Source organism: Chamaea fasciata, unplaced genomic scaffold, assembly GCF_029207755.1.
Source record: "Chamaea fasciata isolate MVZ Bird 193981 ecotype frontalis unplaced genomic scaffold, bChaFas1.0.hap1 SCAF_384, whole genome shotgun sequence".
Classification (NCBI taxonomy): Eukaryota; Metazoa; Chordata; class Aves; order Passeriformes; family Sylviidae; genus Chamaea; species Chamaea fasciata.
Genome location: NW_027094469.1, coordinates 35,669 through 56,658, shown reverse-complemented (window position 1 = coordinate 56,658; position 20,990 = coordinate 35,669). Strand labels below are relative to the sequence as shown.

At 55.4% G+C, this 20,990-nt stretch overlaps 4 long non-coding RNA genes across 4 annotated transcripts; all 4 read left to right on the top strand.

Moving 5' to 3' along the window:
- The first annotated feature begins 3,335 nt into the window (after nucleotides 1–3,335).
- Nucleotides 3,336–5,385, top strand: LOC136305382 (uncharacterized). The gene is made up of 3 exons (XR_010725309.1): nucleotides 3,336–3,570; nucleotides 3,783–4,150; nucleotides 4,755–5,385. It is a non-coding gene; the product is annotated as an uncharacterized lncRNA (long non-coding RNA).
- A 1,850-nt stretch (nucleotides 5,386–7,235) lies between these two features.
- LOC136305381 (uncharacterized) lies at nucleotides 7,236–8,606 on the top strand. Its single transcript, XR_010725308.1, has 4 exons — nucleotides 7,236–7,422; nucleotides 7,513–7,682; nucleotides 7,761–7,839; nucleotides 7,917–8,606. It is a non-coding gene; the product is annotated as an uncharacterized lncRNA (long non-coding RNA).
- A 1,611-nt stretch (nucleotides 8,607–10,217) lies between these two features.
- Nucleotides 10,218–11,262, top strand: LOC136305383 (uncharacterized). The gene is made up of 4 exons (XR_010725310.1): nucleotides 10,218–10,404; nucleotides 10,495–10,664; nucleotides 10,743–10,821; nucleotides 10,899–11,262. It is a non-coding gene; the product is annotated as an uncharacterized lncRNA (long non-coding RNA).
- Nucleotides 11,263–18,821: 7,559 nt separating this feature from the next.
- On the top strand, nucleotides 18,822–19,907 carry LOC136305380 (uncharacterized). Its single transcript, XR_010725307.1, has 3 exons — nucleotides 18,822–18,930; nucleotides 19,065–19,216; nucleotides 19,788–19,907. It is a non-coding gene; the product is annotated as an uncharacterized lncRNA (long non-coding RNA).
- Nucleotides 19,908–20,990: the final 1,083 nt, after the last annotated feature.

Genomic DNA, 20,990 nt, shown 5'->3' with positions numbered 1-20,990 from the left:
CCTGGGTGTCCCGTACGTGTCCCTGGGGTTCCCTGGAGGTCCCCTAGGCGGCCCTTGGGGTGCCCTGGGCGTCCCTGGGGTGCCCTGGCTGACCCCTAGGTGTACCTGGGGGTGCCCTGGCTGTCCCTGGAGTGCCCTGGCTGTCCCCTAGGTGGCCCTGGGGGTGCCCTGGGTGTCCCTGGAGTGCCCTGGCTGTCCCCTAAATGTCCCTGGGGGTGCCCTGGCTGTCCCCTTGGTGTCCCTGGGGGTGTCCTGCCTTCCCCTACGTGTCCCTGGGGGTGCCCTGGCTGTCCCCTAGGTGTCCCTGGGGGTGCCCTGGGTGTCCCTGGAGTGCCCTGGCTGTCCCCTAGGTGTCCCTGGGGGTGTCCTGGCTTTCCCCTCAATGTCCCTGGGGGTGCCCTGGCTGTCTTTAGGGTGCCCTGGCTGTCCCCTAGGTGTCCCTGGGGGTGCCCTGCCTGTCCCCTAGGTGTCCCTGGGGGTGCCCTGGCTGTCCTCTAGGTGTCCGTGGGGGTGCCCTGGCTGTCCCTCCAGTTCCCTGGCTGTCCCCTAGGTGTCCCTGGGGGGGCCTTAGGTGTCCCTGGGGGTGCCCTCGCTGTCCCTGGGGTGCCCTGGCTGTCCCCTAGGTGTCCCTGGGCTTCCCCTTGGTGTCCCTGGGGGTGCCCAGGGTGTCCCTTAGGTGTCCCTGGGGGTGCCCTTGCTGTCCCCTAGCTGTCCCTGGGGGTACCCTGGCTGTCCCTGGGGTGCTTTGGGTTCCCCTTGGTGTCCCTGGGGGTGCCCTGGCATTCCCTGGGGTGCCCTGGCTGTCCCCTAGGTGTCCCTGGGGGTGCCCTGGCTGTCCTTGGGGTGCTCTGGCTGTCCCCTTGGTGTCCCTGGGGGTTCCCTGGAGGTCCCCTAGGTGTCCCTGGGGGTGCCCTGGGTGTCCCTGGGGGTGCCCTGGCTGTCCCTGGGGGTGCCCTGGCATTCCCTGGGGTGCCCTGGCTGTCCCCTAGGTGTCCCTGGGGGTGCCCTGGCTGTCCCCTAGGTGTCCCTGGGAGTTCCCTGGTTGTCCCCTAGCTGTCCCTGGGGGTGCCCTGCCTGTCCCCTAGGTGTCCTTGGGGGTGCCCTGGCTGTCCCCTAGGTGTCCTTGCCTCGCTCGTATCCTCGACTCCGCCTCCGGCGCCATGGTGACACCCCTCCCAGTCTGGACCGGTGTGGCCACACCCCCTCCCCTGGGGCCATTGGACCCATCCCAGTATAGACCAGTAAGGCACCGTGTCCCCACCATGGACCCCCACACGCCTGCCAGTTCATCCCAGTCCACTCACCGTCCATCCCAGTTCTCTCTGATCACCCTCCCAGTGCTCCCAGTCCATCCCAGTCCCGCAGGTGCTGGTGCTTGTGGCTTGATCAGCTGGTGCCTGTCCGCAACGTGGAGCGGGTCAAATGAGGCCTCAGGGGGAGGGGGGGGCGGATTTTGGGGGGTCCTGGGGGTCCCGAGTTGTCCTGGAGGGGTTTGGGGGGTTTTGGGGGGTCTGGGGGGAGTCCTGGGGGCTGCTTTGGGTGTTTTTGGGGGATCTTCGTGAGGTTTGGGCAGCCCATTTGAGGCATCAAAGGAACCTGAGGAGGGTTTTGCGGGCTCCTGGAGGTCGGGGGGCCCTGGGGGTGGTTTGGGGGGCACTGGGGGGTTCCAGCCCGTGCCCCCCCCCGTTTTTGACCCCCCCCCCCCCCCCGAGCTGTTTCGGTCTCATCGACGCCCTCCTGAAGCCCAAGGGGGGGTGGGCGCTGGGCCCCCCCCGCTGCCCCCTCCCCCTGCCACCCCCGCGACGCCCTGCAGGTGAGGGACCCCCAAAAACCCCTCCCCAGACCCCAAATTCACCCCTGGGACCCCGAAAAACCCCCCAAACCTCTCCCCGGACCCCAAATTCACCCCTGAGGCCCCAAAAAACCCCCAAACCCCTCCCCATGAAACCCAAATCCACCCTTGGGACCCCCCAAAACCTCCCCAGGACCCCAGATCCACACCGGGACCCCCAAATCCATCCCTTGGACCCCCAAAAACCCCCAAATCCATCCCTGGGACCCCCCAAAACCTCCCTTCAAACCCCAAATTCACCCCTCGGACCTCCAGAATCCTTCCACAGGACCCCTCAGGGGTCGTTCCCCACGAAAAAGTGCGGGAAACGTGAGGGGAGAAAAAGGGCGGGAAACGTGAGGGGAGAAAAAGGGCGGGAAACGTGAGGGGAGAAAAAGGGCGGGATCAAGTGGGGAGATCAGTGGAATATTGGGGGGGGTCAGTGACGCTGAGGAAGGATCAATGGAATATTGGGGGGGCATCAATGACATTGGGGGGGTCAGTGACACTCGGGTGGGGATCAATGATGCTGTGGGGGGGTCGATATCAGAGGTTATCAGAGGAAATCGCCGCCGCCGTCCTCCCGTGCCCAGAGCCCCGGCAGGACCCCAGCGCAGCTCCGGCTGCAGGCGGAGCAGGAGCGGCTCCTGCCGCCCGCAGCGATTCCGGTCCCGATCCCGACCGCAACGCCAGCTTGGGCCTCAGGCCCCGAGACCCACAGCCCGCCCGCCGGGGGGGGCCGCACCGCTCGGGAGCCGCAGCCGACACTGACAGGACCCGAACCAGAACGCCCGCTCCCATTCCCGGCCCCGCCTGGCTCCGCGCAGGGCCGCGAGCAACCTCGGCTCGGCTCGGCTCGGCTCAGCTGCGAGGGGCGGGGCGGGGTCGCGGGCGATGGTCCCGCCCCCAAGCCGGGGCGTGCTCGGGGCGGAGCCGGGGCGGGCTCGGGGCGGAGCCGGGGCGGGCTCGGGGCGGAGCCGGGTCGGGCTCGGGGCGGAGCCGGGGCGGGCTCGGGGCGGAGCCGGGTCGGGCTCGGGGCGGAGCCCGGGCGGAGCCGGGGCGGGCTCGGGGCGGAGCCGGGGCGGGCTCGGGGCGGAGCCGGGGCGGGCTCGGGGCGGAGCCGGGTCGGGCTCGGGGCGGAGCCGGGGCGGGCTCGGGGTGGGCTCGGGGCGGAGCAGGGGTAGAGCCGGGGCGGGCTCGGGGCGGGGCCGGGGCGGAGCCGGGGCTCTGTGAGGCGGGGCCGGAGGCAGCCGGGGCCGGGCAGTACCGGGGGCGCGGCTTCAGGGGCGCGGGGCGGGTCCCAAGTGCACGGCGCCGGGACCCCAGCGGGGCGTTCCTCACCGAGCCCATAGAGCAGCAGCTACTTCCGCCACCCTTTTGAATCCCCGCGATTGGCGGGCTCGCTGAGGCATCGGCAGTGCTGATTGGACAGCGGGCCCCGGGAACCGCCCCCGCCCCCCGGCCCGCGCTGAGGGCCCGGGGCCTCCGCCCTCAGACCGGCTCCGGCTCCAACCCGGCCCGGGCTCTGCTCCGGTCCCCCCGGCCCGCCCTGAGGGCCCGGGGGCTCTGCGCCGAGACCGGCCTTGCCCCTCCCCGCCTCGCCCTGTAGTAGATTTCTGTTTGGTTTGTGGGAAGAAACAGGTGTGAGAAGTGAGATTTGTGCTGGAGAGGTGCTGCTGGGAAGAAAGGATGGAGTAAATCTGCTCCGAGGATGTGCGATGAAGAATTCAGGGTCAGAGGTGGGCAGTATTTATAAACTGTCTCCATATTTCCCTGTATCTCTGGGTGTTTGGATTGAGCCTGGGATTGTCAGCTATGTTATAAACAAGCCAACCCGGCTACTGAACTCTCAATGAACGTTTGGAAACCCTTGCACAGAAAGACAAGGTAGTAATGATTCCAAAGGAGAAAATGTAAATGAAGGGTAACGATTGCTGGGAAATTTCCTTAGGAATTGTGAACCTCACACAAACGGAATTTAGGAGGTGGAATCCCAGTTTCAGCCTTGGGCACGTGCAGGAGAAGAGGGATCCTTATTCACAGCAAGGAAAGCCCGGTGCCCCAGCGTGTCAGTGCACACAGTGCAATGTCCAGGAAATGAGCGGCAGGGACTGGCAGCAGCTGCAGGTGAGAGCTGTCACAGGCTGATTGAGGGGACAGAGCAGCCCCAGGTGAGAGCTGTCACACTGATGAGGGGACAGGTGGAAGCTGTAAAGGATAACGAGGGGGCGGGTCCTGCCAGCACTGCTTTAAGAGGGGAGCCCGAGCTCAGTTTGGCACGGAGCTGCGGGAGGAGAGGGGTTTATGCTGGGCTCCCAGGTGAGGCTCATGGAAGGATGGTGAGTTCATCTCACAGGGGCTGGGGGAGGCCTTGGGCGTGGAACATTACTTCAGGAGGTGCTGAGGGACAAACCTTTGTGCCGAGCAGCAGCAGCACAAAAGGTTGAAATAAGTTTTGGTTTGGCATGTAGTGATGGGATTGGCGTCTATGGTGTGCTAGTGTTATCTAAAGGTTTAAACTTTAATGTTTATTTTTAAAGCTTTAAGTTAATGAATTAATATAGGTTGCAAGACATGGGCTTTTTCCTTTTTATTTGGCTAGCGGGAGGTCTTTAACTTTGGGGGCGCTCTGGGTATATGTTCTGGAGTATTATTGAGGGGATTGGACGTGGGGTTGTTTTTATTATATTCAGTAGTTTGACTGGGGGTGATAAGAGTTGGCTTTTTTTGCTGGAATTTTTTTGGGGTTGTCTGTTTGAAAATTTATGTATTTATGCAGTTAAGTGTAGTGGTGTTTCCGGTGTAACTCTTCAGCTTATGTTATTGTTTGTGTGTTTGAGGTGGTCCACTTGTCTTACGCCCTGACCGATTGGCCAACAGATCTGCTGAGATCATACATCGATGTTTGTTTTATTTCTTGTAGCCGAATAAGAGACAGCAGCCCGGTGACAGCAGGAAATTCCCAGAGGGCGAGGCGGCCTTCTGTGGCACCCGACGTGGATTCTCATCCCCAGACGTCCAAGAGATAAGTGGAGGGTTCAGAGCCACAGAGGGGATGAAAGTGGAGTGCTGGGTCAGGACTTGTCAGGAGGGGTTTTTGAGTCAGGTTTGGAGATAGGGATGTCCAAGATGTGCCAATTGAGAGTACAGGTGTACCAGCCCGACCCAAACCCGAAGGAGTAGCCCTAAAGACATGCCCGTTTCCCTGAGTGCGGGTACAGGCAGGAGCCCTTATGCAGGACAATGCCAGAAGGCCTGGCTGCGAGGTGTAGGGCTCTAAAGAAGTTGGGTTTAGAAGGGGGGAGGTGTAGCCACACACACAGAGGCTGAGGTAAAGGACTCAAGGACTAGAGGACACACGGTGAAAACCAGGGGAACAGGCTAGGATACAAGTCAGAGTACAGGTGTAGCGGCCCTCACAGCACTGCTACCAGCACACTTCCCCTGAGAGCAGGTGCAGGCAGCAGCCCTAGTGCAGGAACACACCAGAAGCTCTGACCTGTGCAGACACTGTCAGGCTAGGGCCAGGCAGGAAGCGATAGTGGGGAGCAGGATCCAGCAGGGCTGGGGATAACGGGGGTTTCCCGCCCCACCCACCCTGGGATTCCCTGTCTCTCCGCAGCCGGTGGAAGTGCTCCTGATTTCCCTCTCGAGGCGGCGGTTGGTAAGGCTTCGTGCCTTTTGCCACCGCAAAGAGTTCGGCTCTGTCAGCCTCTGCCCTGTCTCAGGGCCACGTTTAGGGTAGGCAGGGAACAACTGTGGATGTACCTGTCCTGCGTGCGGGACAGCTCTTGGGACCCTAACGGTGCAGAGCGTCCCCGGCTGCAAGGTCTAGGGCTCTGAAGAAGCAGGGTTCAGAAGGGGGGAGGTTACAGTGATGCACACAGAGGCTGAGGTAAAGGACTGAAGGACTAGAGAACACACAGTGAAAATCAGGGGTACAGCCTAGGATACAAGTCAGAGTACAGGTATCCCGGTCCTCACAGTGCTGCTTCCAACACTGTTTCCCTGAGAGCAGGTGCAGGCAGCAATCCTAATGGCAAGGCAATGCCAGAAGTCCTGAGAGGTGCAGGCAGTAACCCTAAGCTAGGGCCAGGCAGGAAGTGACAGTGGTGGGGCCGAGTCCACAGGGTTGAGGTTCACCGGGGATGTCCACCCTGCGTTCCTGTCCTGCTCTGACCGGGGATGCTCACAGCCCTAATGGAGGCCACGGTGGGTGGGCTCAGTGCCAGTAATGCCTCTAAGGCTTTGGCGCTGCGAGCGTCAGCCTCCGAGCTCAGCTGAAGCACGCACGGGGCCCGAGGACCCGGTCCTGCTTAAGAGACGGTGAGTAGCAGAGCTGCTGGTTTTTGGCTGATGTGCAGCTAAGATTATGCTTTGATGTTTGGTTTTCTTTATTGTAGCTGACTAGGAGACAGCAGGCAAGTGACAGGAGGAATTTCCCAGAGGCATAGGCGGCCTTCTTTGGGACCCAGCGTGGATTCACCTCCCCAGACATCTGAGAGATAAGTGGAGGGCTCGGAACTAGGGAGAGGATGAAAGCAGGGTGCCAGGGCAGGGGTCAGCGGGAGGGATTTTTTGAGTCGGGTTTGGAGATGGGGATGTCCCAGATGTGACCCCTTAGGCTACAATAAGGGAAAGTCTCATTCTGGATCACAGTGCTGAGGTGTGCAGGGCAGAGCAGTCCCAGGGTGTGTTGTGTCTGTTGTGCACTTTGTGTCTTTTGGGTGTCTTGTCTTTTCCTTTAGTCTTTTCAGGCGCCTGTCAAAACCTCTGGCATCAGTCTTAGCATTTCTGATCTCTGTGCTCCTCAGCCAGGTGCCTTTGTCTCAGCTGCTCGGACACTCATCAGAATCCATCTCTCTTCACAAGCATCCAGTCCGATGCCTTTTCAGGTCTTGTTCTGAGCTGTACTGACAGCCGTGCACCGCCCTGATCCATTCCGGCGGGTTAGGTCTTGTGAGAATGCAAAGACAGGTCGAGGATTCTGACCGTAGGGTTCTCGGGCATCCATCTCTGCATTTCTTGGGATAAGTCATCCCGATGGCATCTTGTTCCTGCAGGGTTCTCTGAGCCTGGCCAGCTCACCTTCCTTCTCACCTCGGTCATCTCATTCCGAGTTCTCTGGACCCTCAGGGTCATTCTTCTTGCCCAGAGTTTTCTGTCCCTGTTGCGTCCCCTCGTTTGTCCTGTGCTGTGTCACGGGTGTTGGTGTGTGTTTGGCCGGGAGCTGCTCTGCCTTGCTGCTCAGTCTGGGTGTAGGGGTACGAGGGTAATAGTGCCGGGGGCTTGAAATTTGTGATGTGGGGTGTAGTTAGACTGTAGAGGGTATTCCTAGATTGCCACAAGATGTGTGGAGCTGTCAAGGTATCCTGCAGCACTCTGACTTTTGTCCGAACTTTCTTTCAGATGCAGAGAGATGAAATCTGTGGCAGAGCCCCCCAGTCTGGGTGAGGGGCTCCCCTGAGAAGGTCAGTCACTGTTTTGATTTGCAGGGGAGGTGTAAATGATGGCTGTGTTACAGCTCTGTTCTTTGTCTTTATTTTTAGGTGGTGAAGCCGAATCTCAGCAGTCAAGCTGACGTGGGCGAGGTGAGCAGCGATGGGTGGACAGAAGCAGTTGCTATTGTTCAAGCCTCACTCGCTGGTGCAACTCTAAGCCTCCGTTATCGTGTGTTTTAGGGAGTCCACTCGCAGGAGGCCGAGCTCCCCTCTCACCAACCGGACGACAGACCCGGGTCACCTCACCCGTGAGCCCTCCGGGAGCATTCCAGGAGTCTGTGATGGAGCCTTGATCTTCTCCTTGTGAAGGCCCCATCCAGGTAGTCTTGGATAACGGCCGAGGAGTTGAGGTGAGTCAGGGAGGAGAAGGAGGTATGGTCCCCTCAAGTTCCAGCGCTGCCACGTCACCTTGTCTGCTCTTTACCCAGGCAGACCCTGCGACGCCGGCGTTGGCCTCTGAGCGCAGCTGAAGCACGGGGCCGAGGACACGGGCAAGCTTAGGAGACAGTGAGTAGCAGAATTGTCGGGTTTTGGGTGATGGGCTGCCAAGATTATGCTTTGATGTTTGGTTTTCTTTATTGTAGCTGTGTAGGAGACAACAGCCCAGCAACAGCAGGAATTTCCCTGAGGGAGAGGCGGCCTTCTTTGCCACCCAGCGTGGATTCACCTCCCTAGACGTCCAAGAGATAAGTGGAGGGCTCGGAGCCAGGGAGGGCTTGAAAGCGGGGTGTGGGATCAGGGGCCACCGGGAGGGATTTTTTGAGTCATTTTTGGTGACAGGGATGTCCAAGAAGTGACCGCTTAGGCTACAGAAAGTCTCATTCTGGATCAGAGTGCCGAGGTGTGCCGGGCAGAGCAGTCCTGGTGTGTGTTGTGTCACTTGTCTGTTGTGCACTCTGTCTGTTTGGTGTCTTGTCTTTTCCTTTTGTCCTTTGAGGGGCCTATCAAAACCCCTGGCATCAGTCTTAGCATTTCTGATCTCTGTGCTCCTCAGCCAGGTGCCTTTGTCTCAGCTGCTCGGACACTCATCAGAATCCATCTCTCTTCACAAGCATCCAGTCCGATGCCTTTTCAGGTCTTGTTCTGAGCTGTACTGACAGCCGTGCACCGCCCTGATCCATTCCGGCGGGTTAGGTCTTGTGAGAATGCAAAGACAGGTGGAGGATTCTGACCGTAGGGTTCTCGGGCATCCATCTCTGCGTCTCTTGGGATAAGTCATCCCGATGGCATCTTGTTCCTGCAGGGTTCTCTGAGCCTGGCCAGCTCACCTTCAGTCTCACCTCGGTCATCTCATTCCGAGTTCTCTGGACCCTCAGGGTCATTCTTCTTGCCCAGAGTTTTCTGTCCCTGTTGTGTCCCCTCGTTTGTCCTGTGCTGTGTCACGGGTGTTGGTGTGTGTTTGGCCGGGAGCTGCTCTGCCTTGATGCTCAGTCTGGGTGTAGGGGTAATAGGATAATAGTGCTGGGGGCCTGAAATTTGTGATGTGGAGTGTAGCAGGGCTGTCGAGGGTATTCCTAGATTTCCACAAGATATGTGGAGCTGTCAAGGTATCCTGCCGCACTCTGACTGTTGTTCTGACTTTCTTTCAGATGCAGGTGGATGAAATCTGTGGCAGAGCCCCCCATCCTGGGTGAGGGGGCTCCCCTGAGAAGGTCGGTCACTGTTTTGATTTGCAGGGGAGGTGTAAATGGTGGCCGTGTTACAGCTCTGTTCTTTGTCTTTATTTTTAGACCAGACCCTGCGACGCCGGCGTTGGCCTCTGAGCGCAGCTGAAGCACGGGGCCGAGGACACAGGCAAGCTTAGGAGACTGTGAGTAGCAGAATTGCTGGTTTCTGGCTGATGTGCTGCTAAGAGCACAGGGTCACGTTTAGTTCTCTTTATTGTAGCTGACGAGGAGACACCAGCCTGGTCACAGCAGGAATTTCCCCGAGGGAGAGGCAGCCTTCTTTGGGACCCGGCGTGGATGCACCTCCCCAGACATCTGAGAGATAAGTGGAGAGCTCAGAGCCGTAGAGGGCATGAAAGAAGAGTGTGGGGTCACTAGCAAGGTTTTTTGAGTCAGGTTTGAAGACAGGGATGTCTAAGCTGTGACCCCTTAGGTTTCATCCAGGGAGAGTCTCATTCTGGATCACAGTGCCGAGGTGTGCAGGGCAGAGCAGTCCTGGTGTGTGTTGTGTCTGTTGTGCACTCTGTGTCTTGGGTGTCTTGTGTGTGCTGTCTTTTCCCTTAGCCCTTCAGGGGCCTGTCAAAACCTCTGGCATCAGTCTTAGCATTTCTGATCTCTGTGCTCCTCAGCCAGGTGCCTTTGTCTCAGCTGCTCGGACACTCATCAGAATCCATCTCTCTTCACAAGCATCCAGTCCGATGCCTTTTCAGGTCTTGTTCTGAGCTGTACTGACAGCCGTGCTCCGCCCTGATCCATTCGGCGGGTTAGGTCTTGTGAGAATGCAAAGACAGGTAGAGGATTCTGACCGTAGGATTCTCGGGCATCCATCTCTGCATTTCTTGGGATAAGTCATCCCGATGGCATCTTGTTCCTGCAGGGTTCTCTGAGCCTGGCCAGCTCACCTTCCTTCTCACCTCGGTCATCTCATTCCGAGTTCTCTGGACCCTCAGGGTCATTCTTCTTGCCCAGAGTTTTCTGTCCCTGTTGCGTCCCCTCGTTTGTCCTGTGCTGTGTCACGGGTGTTGGTGTGTGTTTGGCCGGGAGCTGCTCTGCCTTGCTGCTCAGTCTGGGTGTAGGGGTACGAGGGTAATAGTGCCGGGGGCTTGAAATTTGTGATGTGGGGTGTAGTTAGACTGTAGAGGGTATTCCTAGATTGCCACAAGATGTGTGGAGCTGTCAAGGTATCCTGCAGCACTCTGACTTTTGTCCGAACTTTCTTTCAGATGCAGAGAGATGAAATCTGTGGCAGAGCCCCCCAGTCTGGGTGAGGGGCTCCCCTGAGAAGGTCAGTCACTGTTTTGATTTGCAGGGGAGGTGTAAATGATGGCTGTGTTACAGCTCTGTTCTTTGTCTTTATTTTTAGGTGGTGAAGCCGAATCTCAGCAGTCAAGCTGACGTGGGCGAGGTGAGCAGCGATGGGTGGACAGAAGCAGTTGCTATTGTTCAAGCCTCACTCGCTGGTGCAACTCTAAGCCTCCGTTATCGTGTGTTTTAGGGAGTCCACTCGCAGGAGGCCGAGCTCCCCTCTCACCAACCGGACGACAGACCCGGGTCACCTCACCCGTGAGCCCTCCGGGAGCATTCCAGGAGTCTGTGATGGAGCCTTGATCTTCTCCTTGTGAAGGCCCCATCCAGGTAGTCTTGGATAACGGCCGAGGAGTTGAGGTGAGTCAGGGAGGAGAAGGAGGGATGGTCCCCTCAAGTTCCAGCGCTGCCACGTCACCTTGTCTGCTCTTTACCCAGGCAGACCCTGCGACGCCGGCGTTGGCCTCTGAGCGCAGCTGAAGCACGGGGCCGAGGACACGGGCAAGCTTAGGAGACAGTGAGTAGCAGAATTGTCGGGTTTTGGGTGATGGGCTGCCAAGATTATGCTTTGATGTTTGGTTTTCTTTATTGTAGCTGTGTAGGAGACAACAGCCCAGCAACAGCAGGAATTTCCCTGAGGGAGAGGCGGCCTTCTTTGCCACCCAGCGTGGATTCACCTCCCTAGACGTCCAAGAGATAAGTGGAGGGCTCGGAGCCAGGGAGGGCTTGAAAGCGGGGTGTGGGATCAGGGGCCACCGGGAGGGATTTTTTGAGTCATTTTTGGTGACAGGGATGTCCAAGAAGTGACCGCTTAGGCTACAGAAAGTCTCATTCTGGATCAGAGTGCCGAGGTGTGCCGGGCAGAGCAGTCCTGGTGTGTGTTGTGTCACTTGTCTGTTGTGCACTCTGTCTGTTTGGTGTCTTGTCTTTTCCTTTTGTCCTTTGAGGGGCCTATCAAAACCCCTGGCATCAGTCTTAGCATTTCTGATCTCTGTGCTCCTCAGCCAGGTGCCTTTGTCTCAGCTGCTCGGACACTCATCAGAATCCATCTCTCTTCACAAGCATCCAGTCCGATGCCTTTTCAGGTCTTGTTCTGAGCTGTACTGACAGCCGTGCACCGCCCTGATCCATTCCGGCGGGTTAGGTCTTGTGAGAATGCAAAGGCAGGTAGAGGATTCTGACCGTAGGATTCTCGGGCATCCATCTCTGCATTTCTTGGGATAAGTCATCCCGATGGCATCTTGTTCCTGCAGGGTTCTCTGAGCCTGGCCAGCTCACCTTCAGTCTCACCTCGGTCATCTCATTCCGAGTTCTCTGGACCCTCAGGGTCATTCTTCTTGCCCAGAGTTTTCTGTCCCTGTTGTGTCCCCTCGTTTGTCCTGTGCTGTGTCACGGGTGTTGGTGTGTGTTTGGCCGGGAGCTGCTCTGCCTTGCTGCTCAGTCTGGGTGTAGGGGTAATAGGATAATAGTGCTGGGGGCCTGAAATTTGTGATGTGGAGTGTAGCAGGGCTGTCGAGGGTATTCCTAGATTTCCACAAGATATGTGGAGCTGTCAAGGTATCCTGCCGCACTCTGACTGTTGTTCTGACTTTCTTTCAGATGCAGGTGGATGAAATCTGTGGCAGAGCCCCCCATCCTGGGTGAGGGGGCTCCCCTGAGAAGGTCGGTCACTGTTTTGATTTGCAGGGGAGGTGTAAATGGTGGCCGTGTTACAGCTCTGTTCTTTGTCTTTATTTTTAGACCAGACCCTGCGACGCCGGCGTTGGCCTCTGAGCGCAGCTGAAGCACAGGGCCGAGGACACAGGCAAGCTTAGGAGACTGTGAGTAGCAGAATTGCTGGTTTCTGGCTGATGTGCTGCTAAGAGCACAGGGTCACGTTTAGTTCTCTTTATTGTAGCTGACGAGGAGACACCAGCCTGGTCACAGCAGGAATTTCCCCGAGGGAGAGGCAGCCTTCTTTGGGACCCGGCGTGGATGCACCTCCCCAGACATCTGAGAGATAAGTGGAGAGCTCAGAGCCGTAGAGGGCATGAAAGAAGAGTGTGGGGTCACTAGCAAGGTTTTTTGAGTCAGGTTTGAAGACAGGGATGTCTAAGCTGTGACCCCTTAGGTTTCATCCAGGGAGAGTCTCATTCTGGATCACAGTGCCGAGGTGTGCAGGGCAGAGCAGTCCTGGTGTGTGTTGTGTCTGTTGTGCACTCTGTGTCTTGGGTGTCTTGTGTGTGCTGTCTTTTCCCTTAGCCCTTCAGGGGCCTGTCAAAACCTCTGGCATCAGTCTTAGCATTTCTGATCTCTGTGCTCCTCAGCCAGGTGCCTTTGTCTCAGCTGCTCGGACACTCATCAGAATCCATCTCTCTTCACAAGCATCCAGTCCGATGCCTTTTCAGGTCTTGTTCTGAGCTGTACTGACAGCCGTGCACCGCCCTGATCCATTCGGCGGGTTAGGTCTTGTGAGAATGCAAAGACAGGTCGAGGATTCTGACCGTAGGGTTCTCGGGCATCCATCTCTGCATTTCTTGGGATAAGTCATCCCGATGGCATCTTGTTCCTGCAGGGTTCTCTGAGCCTGGCCAGCTCACCTTCCATCTTACCTCGGTCATCTCATTCCGAGTTCTCTGGACCCTCAGGGTCATTCTTCTTGCCAGAGTTTTCTATCCCTGTTGTGTCCCCTCGTTTGTCCTGTGCTGTGTCACGGGTGTTGGTGTGTGTTTGGCCGGGAGCTGCTCTGCCTTGATGCTCAGTCTGGGTGTGGGGGTAATAGGATAATAGTGCTGGGGGCTTGAAATTTGTGATGTGGGGTGTAGTTAGACTGTAGAGGGTATTCCTAGATTGCCACAAGATGTGTGGAGCTGTCAAGGTATCCTGCAGCACTCTGACTTTTGTCCCAACTTTCTTTCAGATGCAGAGGGATGAAATCCGTGGCAGAGCCCCCCATCCTGGGTGAGGGGCTCCCCTGAGAAGATCGGTCGCTATTCAAGGTGAGAGTCACATATTTCACATTTTTTGGCACTCCAGTGCAGGCCACCTGCATTTACAGCTTGAAACAGGTGAGTCCCTTGGTAACCCCTGGGCAGCAGCTGGAGCCTGCTCCGGGCTGGGCTGAGGGAGCAAACACTTGTGGCTGACACAGCTCCACACTGGGGGTACTTGGGAAAACACCTGCCTTGTCCTGGATTGTTTTTTTTTTTGAGCTTTTGACAAGGTTTTAGTCATCACCTTGGTAAAAATAAATGGTAAGGACTGAAAACATGAGAGGCTGGCAGGTTATATGCACGAAAGACAACTTTTTTTTTCTTAAATATTTGTGCAACCTATATCTTAATTTTGAGACTCTTTTTTGGTCAACTTTATTGTAAAACCCCCTTATTTTCAAGTTAGCTGCTTCAATAATGAATTTGTTTTACAAATACCCGCTAATGTCCGAAGGTTAAAGCACTAACACCAACATCCCACCTCTTTTATTTTTGCAGCAAAATTTTATCTTTACTAAACTTGAAACTTGATGTTCTTGCAGGTAGTAAGTTAAAGAAGGTGTTTATCTGCCCATCACTGATAGTCAGGGTCATGAAGAAATTGCTCTAGTGTTCTAAAATAAATGCAGATTTTTAGGCCTCTCCCATTCTCTCTGACTAGCAGCATGTGAATTGATTTTTGATCTCCTTTCTGTTGGTGTCTGTGGGTTTTAAGCTGCATGGAGAAGGTGTCTGTGGACATGGCACCCAGGGAATGGTGCTGGGAAGGGCAGGATGGAAAGGAGCTGCTCAGGAATCCAGAGCAGCAGTGGAGTGGGAGCTGGTGCTGCTGCCTCAGTCACACCCTCCTGGACAGTCTGTGCAGTGATAATATTCCTACTTTCCTTCCTGAACCTGGGGTTGGAGGAGAACATGAGTCTTGGCATTGTTGGAAAGGGGAACTCCAGGGAAAAACTGCTGTTTGTGTCCTCAGAGAGCAGTGGGAAGAGCCTGGGAGAAATCCTGGCTGGCTGAGGGATCCTTGTGTCCCCTCAGGAATAAATCCCTGCGTCTCCTCAGACCTGCTGGTTTGCAGTAGAGTTTGGGCACCTTTCGCTGCAGCTGTGGTTCTTAATAACTGGAAGTCCATGGATTGCTGGGCGATTCCCATAAGTTCTCCTATTTTGTAGGAGCTGCACGGTGAGGTCAGCATTCTGAGGGAGGCCCTGGCACAGCTGCCAAGGGCAAGGAACGTGGAGCATCCCGGGGCTTCTCCCGCCCGAGTTTCTCCCGGAGCGTGCTGCGTGTCGTGCCGGATGTTTAACCCGGGTTTGGGGTGTTCTCCTGCAGTCCCAGCTCTGACTGCTGCCCCCGAGCCCCGGCCTTGCTCTGTCCCAGCACTGAACCTGGCAGGTGGGTGTGCTTTTCCAGCCCTTGAATCCCACGGGCAATCCCAGATTCCCGGAGCTCCCCGAGGCACAGCCTGGCCTCCCTCCCTGGGAGCTGCATTTCAGTCTGCCTGGACCAAGGCCATCCTGTTTGAGACTTTATTCCTGTTGCTTTTCCTCTTCCAGGTTGTGGGCAAAAAGGAGAGAGCCAGTAGGAAGTGAAGCCACTGGAAGGCCTTATCCCAGTCCAAGGTTGGATAGGAGTAACTGGACCTGTTGAATTCCCACTTCCCTTTAAATTAGAGCAGAGGAAGCAGATTTTAAATCATCATTCCATGAACTTTCACCAACTTCATGACTCTTGCAAAAGTTTTCAATGTTAGAAATTCCTGAGCTTGTTTTCCAGGCAAGCTTGGATTTAGATGTTATTCCTTCCTTTTATTTGAAGGAATAACTCTGATTTTCTCTCTGATTTTAGTAAGGGAATATTTATTTATTCCAATTTTCCATCCTAATTGGAATTTTTGCACCTTGTAGAGCACATTTCCAAGGAAATTTACCCAATTAATGTTGGTAAATCAGGAATTGTCCAGCACCATCTCCACAAAATTCTGTGAATTCCCAAGAAAACGTTGAAGTATTTATTTGCCATGATTCATCTCTTTGTAAAGTTCAATTTACTGCATTTTTAATTACATAAATGCCATTAAAACCTGAATCCAGGCCTAGCTGCTGTTCCTTGGACACAGGGGGCTGGTTCTTTCCTACCTTGGCACATTTGGGTGTTCGTCCAAAATGAGCTTCCCACTAAAATAGAATTTGTTTCCAAGCAAAAGTGGGAATTGTCTAGAAAACCTTCTGTTCTGGGGGGCACTGGGTTTGTTTCCCTTATTGCTGCATAATTGAGGAAAGCCATGGTGCTTTTTTAGGCAGTGGCAGGAGGTGAAAGCTGCATTTATTTAATTTTGTATTTTATTTCTTGTTATTTTTGTATTTTTATGCTCTTTTGTTGTGGTTTCTCATGTTGCGTTTTGTGGTTTTTCAAAGACTTTTTCTTCCGTTTTTTAATTTTTATATTTTTTTCTTTAGCTATTTATTTACTTGTTAAAACTACTTTTAGTTTTTTATTTTAATTTTTTGTTTAAATTTTTTTTCCACTTTTTTGTTACTTTGAAATTTTTTTCTTTTGGTGTTTTAATTTTATTTATTATTTTCTGTCGTTTTGGTTTATTTTTTCATGTTTTCTTTGTTCCTTTTTTTTTTTTCCCCATACTCTTTCTTCCCCCGGGCGCCTGGGGGTTTGGCTGTTGGCAAGAAAGATGAGAAATGACCTCCGTGCCCGCTGGACGTCGGGATGTCATAGAGAGCGCAGTTGGCAAAAGCTCTGTATTTTCTGCTCCATAAAACTCCTGAAGGGAGAAAGCTGTGACCACCGTGGTGCCGTTTTTTCCTTCCCAGCCCCGACCAGGTCTCCTCCTACCCGTGCACAGTGTTACCAGCAGCAGCCTGCTGTCCAGGCTGTCGAGGCGTATTTCAGAGGGGGCAATAAAAACAAAGTAGACGTTTTATTTTGAACTCTCCGACCCTGCTTGTTTATTAGCAAAGAACTCCAAAACAAAGCGAACAAAAAAAGAAAACCCACAAACTAAACTCCCCCGCAACCCACCAAAAAAAAACCATAGAGAAAGAGAAAACATGCCCATATTATTTGAATAAAGATTAAAACTTTACCCCTTAGAAAACCAGGCTCATTTAATTCAAATTAATTGTGTTTCTGATGTGTTAGGTTAATGAATTCATCTAGTGTAAAATATCGTTTAAAATATAAACAAACGAATTAAAAAATAATGAAAAAGAAAAATAACAAAAAGTATAGGATATGAAAAATAATATAAATAATAAATACACAATATATTATTACATACTACACGTTTTATAAATATATATAATATACATAATATAAACATCTGTAATGTACATAATCATGATATTTCAATGAAATGTATTATTATTTATAACATTACATAATAAATAATAAATTATTTTATATATAACTTTCTATACTTAATATATATAATAAATATAATAGTATAATAAACATAATACATGATGTATAATGTACATAATATAAAAGCTGAATTGTAATGATTAATGTAAATATCAGAATCACAAAGATAAAAAATATTGAAATAGAGCCTGAACGAAAGGCTTTTTTGTTTCGGTCTGGTTGCTGGCAGGGCTCTCGCAGGTGTGCTCGGGGGTCTTTTGGGCCATTTATTCCGGAGGCTGTTCGCCAGGGCATTCCTGGGCACGTTCGTTTATGGCTCCGCTCCGCGCCGCCGCGCGGCAGTGCTGCCACCCTGTGGGCAGAGAGCGGTAGTGCAGCTTCCCCCCCGCCCGGCCCGCCCGATCTGTGCGGCAATGCTGCCACCGTGTGGGCAAACAGCGGTAGTGCAGCTGTCCCTCCCGCCCGTCCCGCCTGATCTGTGCGGCAATGCTGCCATCGTGTGGGCAAAGAGCGGTAGTGCAGCTGTCCCTCCCGCCCGTCCCGCCTGATCTGTGCGGCAATGCTGCCACCCTGTGGGCAAAGAGCGGTAGTGCAGCTGTCCCCCATGACCGTCCCGCCGGAGCCGTGCGGCAGTGCTGCCACCCTGTGGGCAAAGAGCGGTAGTGCAGCTGTCCCCCCCCGCCCGTCCCCGACGCGCGTGGCAGCCCCGCATTGTGAGCTCGGGGGCGGCGCTGCCGCCCGCCCGCCCGCAGCTCGGGGCCGAAAGGGAGGGAAAAAGGCAAGGAGCCCGGGCGCGTGGCAGCCGGCTGCCTGCGCGCGCCACCCGGACCCCGGAGCCGTCCGGGCGCGCTTTTCCGCGGCGTCTGCGGGTGTGCGGACACGGGATGGGGGCGCAGCGGCGCCGCGGGCGGCAGTCCATTGAGTCAGGCGCTTGTGTGAGCGGCCGAGGGGGCATTTTAGTGGGTTCCACTACCAAGATGGCGGCGAGACGCGAGGCGCCTGACCTTCTAAAAAGGGCGGCCAAAAGGGCGGGAAAAATAAGGACCCTATAGGTGTTTATGCAGCTGCCTGCACAAAACCCCGACTACGGCGCCGCCCGGGGGCAATTTTCCGCGGCGTTTCCAGGTGTGGGGACACGGGCCGTGTGCTCAGTCGCGCCGCGTCCGCGTTCAGATTCGTTGATTTAGTCAGGCGTCTGCGTAAACACCTGGCGGAGGCCTATGCCGAGCCGCAAAGAACATGGCGGCCGGGACGGAAGTGGCCTCAGGAGCAACCAAGATGGCGGCAAGGGAAAGCGGAAGTCACACGTCGCCCCTCACAAAATGGCGCCGAAGCGCGAGGCGCCCGACCTTCCAAAAAAGGCGGCCAAAAGGGCGGGAAAAAATAAGGACCCTATAGGCATTTAGCCAGACGCCTGCACAAAAACCCCGACTACGGCGCTGCCCGGGCGCAATTTTCCGCGGCGTTTCCAGGTGTGCCGACACGGGCCGTGTGCTCAGTCGCGACGCGCTTGCGTTCGGATTCGTGGATTTAGTCAGGCGTCTGTGTAAACACCTGGCGGAGGCCTATGCCGAGCCACAAAGAACATGGCGGCCGGGACGGAAGTGGCCTCAGGAGCAACCAAGATGGCGGCAAGGAAAAGCGGAAGTCACGCGTCGCCCCTCACAAAATGGCGCCGAGGCGCGAGGCGCCCGACCTTCCAAAAAGGGCGGCCAAAAGGGCGGGAAAAAATAAGGACCCTGTAGGCGTTTACGCAGATGCCTGCACAAAAACCCCGACTACAGCGCCGCCCGGGCGCAATTTTCCGCGGCGTTTCCAGGTGTGCAGACACCGGCCATGTGCTCATCCGCGCCGCCTCCGGGTTCGGATTCGTGGATTTAGTCAGGCGTCTGTGTAAACACCTGCCGGGGGCCTTAGCGGTGCCGCAAAAAAGATGCCGGCGGGACCGGAAGTGGCCTCAGACGCAACCAAGATGGCGGCAAGGAAGGGCGGAATGCTCGTGGGGCTCATCGCGGCCGAAAATCACCGAGTGCAGCTCACACCCTGCAATGGCAAAAGCTGTTTTATTAAAACTCAGCCGAGAATTTTCCTCTTATTTCCAGGTCACAGGATATACTGAGCCTGAGAGGGATCCTAAAATCTGGCTCTCAAGCAGACGGACCGTTTGAGAATCGAACTCAGCACCTTGGCATTACCCGGACTCTGCTCCAAGCAGCTGAACCAATCTCTGCATTATGGGGATGGACCTCCATAGGATGGCAACGCTTGGCCCCACTAAGGTAAGTGCAGTGCCGCCTTCTCTGCCAAAGCTGCTTCACACAGCAGCCCCTGGAATGGCTCGAGGGCAGAACTGGCTGGCAGCTCACGACAGCACAAAGCTCTTCCAGTGACGCTGATTTCCTGTCCTTTCCAGGATTTACTCAACAGCTGCCGTAAAAGTACTTACACAAAGTCTCTTTCTGGGCGGAAAAGAGCAGGACAAGTCCTGAGGCTTCCCTTCTTCCACGGCCAAAGTTCTGGAGAGAGGCAGGGCCGGTCCCACCCGCACAGGGGCGTTTCCTGCAGGTGAGTGTTGCCGGGCCAAACTGATGGCAGCTGCTGAGGCCGGGGCTGCTTTTCTGGCCGGAGGCCTCGGTGGCCCCCCGTGCCGCCTGCAGTGTCCCTCGGGGTTTCCTGCAGGTGTCCCGGGTGCCCGGAGGCGCAGGGAGGAAGGAGGCCGGCAGCCCCAGCGGGGCCAGCAGCCCTGGGATGATGTGCAGGGGAGGAGCTGTGCCTGCGGGGCCCCGCCCGTGGCAGCGGCGGCCAAACGCAGGGCCCGGGGCCGGGCTCGGGGCTGGCACGGACACGGCCCCGGGGCTGCCGCGGCTCCTCGGCCAGGGGCTGCTCCCGCCGGGCACGGGGAGATGCTGCAGCCCGGACAGAGGCACCCACAGCCCAAGAGCTCCCCAGGGAACAGCTGGCATTGCCCGGGAACGGCGGCTCGGGCTGTCTGCAGAGGGGCTCAGACAGCAATTCCCACCTCCCGGAGCTCCCACACAGTTGCCAGGGATGTCCTGGCCACCCCAAATCCCCTCCCTTTCAGCCTGAGGACATCACCCATCGGCAGCATTAAAGCCAAGGTGCTCCTCCCTCACAGAAATTAAATCCAGAGCAACGGCCCTCGGAGATGCCTCAAAATCAAAGGTTTGAGTGGGATGGAGTTTCGTTTGGATGAAGTCTGGACTTTTCCAGGGAGCCAGCCGGAGTGCAGCAGTGATGGAAAGCTTTTGCAGGTGGGTCCCACTGGAGGTGTGCTGAAGGCAGGGATGGGCATCCCTTGCCTGAGGGAAAGGCACTTGCAGAGGCCACTGCTGGGGCTCGGAAAGGAGCTGAGCTCCTGCAGGGAGCTGTGTCCTCCCGAGGGCACAGGGGCTGCCTCAGCACAGGCCGGCCAGTGCCTTCTCCTGCTCTGAAACATCACCTGGAGCCCGAGCTCAGGGGGTGGCTGAATTCCAGGGAAATCTGACAGGTGACCCCCAGGGGGTGAGGGTTAGAATTAACCAAATCTATGGAATAGAAACCTATCCTGTCCCCATCCTGCTGAGCTTCCTTGGAAGCTCTGCTGGTTCCTAACACGTCTGGCATTCAAGCAGCAGCTCTGCGTGGGAATATCCATGCTCTGTGAGGCACTGTGAGGTTATTGCAGCAGGAACTGAGCAGGGAATTCGGGGCCGTGGGTATAATTCATCTAAACTAGCAAAGGTGACAGTGAACCCCAAATCTGGGCACCACACAGAGAACAATCTTTGTGCTGCCCTGTCAGCTCAAGCCCCTGGGCTGGGAAGTTTTGGGAGTCAAACATATGGAATGATAAAAGTCACAGCAACTGGTGTCACCCCGAGGGACAGTCCAAGTCCCAGACAATTCCTCTGCAGTCCCCTGGGGGGGAAAACACCCTCTGTCTGCCAGGAGCCCTGACTCTGTTTCTCCTATCAGCTGTGTTGGGCTTTAAGAACTTGAAATAACTTTGAAGCCAAAGAAATCACCTTTTCCTTCTGGTTTGATTGTGTTTTTTTGTTGTTTTTTTTTTTTTTTTTTCTTTCAGGTGCTGGACTTGCTTCTGTGGATGTGTGCTGAGCTCTGGCTGCAGGGGACTGTCAGGCCTGAATGGCTGTGAGTTTGTGTTCTTCTCGCTGGGGAAGCAGAAATAATTATTAATTAGACTGCAGAAATGTTTTCAGAAACCTTTCCCCTTTCCTGCCCTTTGCTGGTGGATCTTCTCTTTCTGCCTTTGACTTTACAAAGCTGTTCCCTGATGTCAATTCCCCTGCCTGAATTCCTTGCAGCTCCTAGCTGGGAA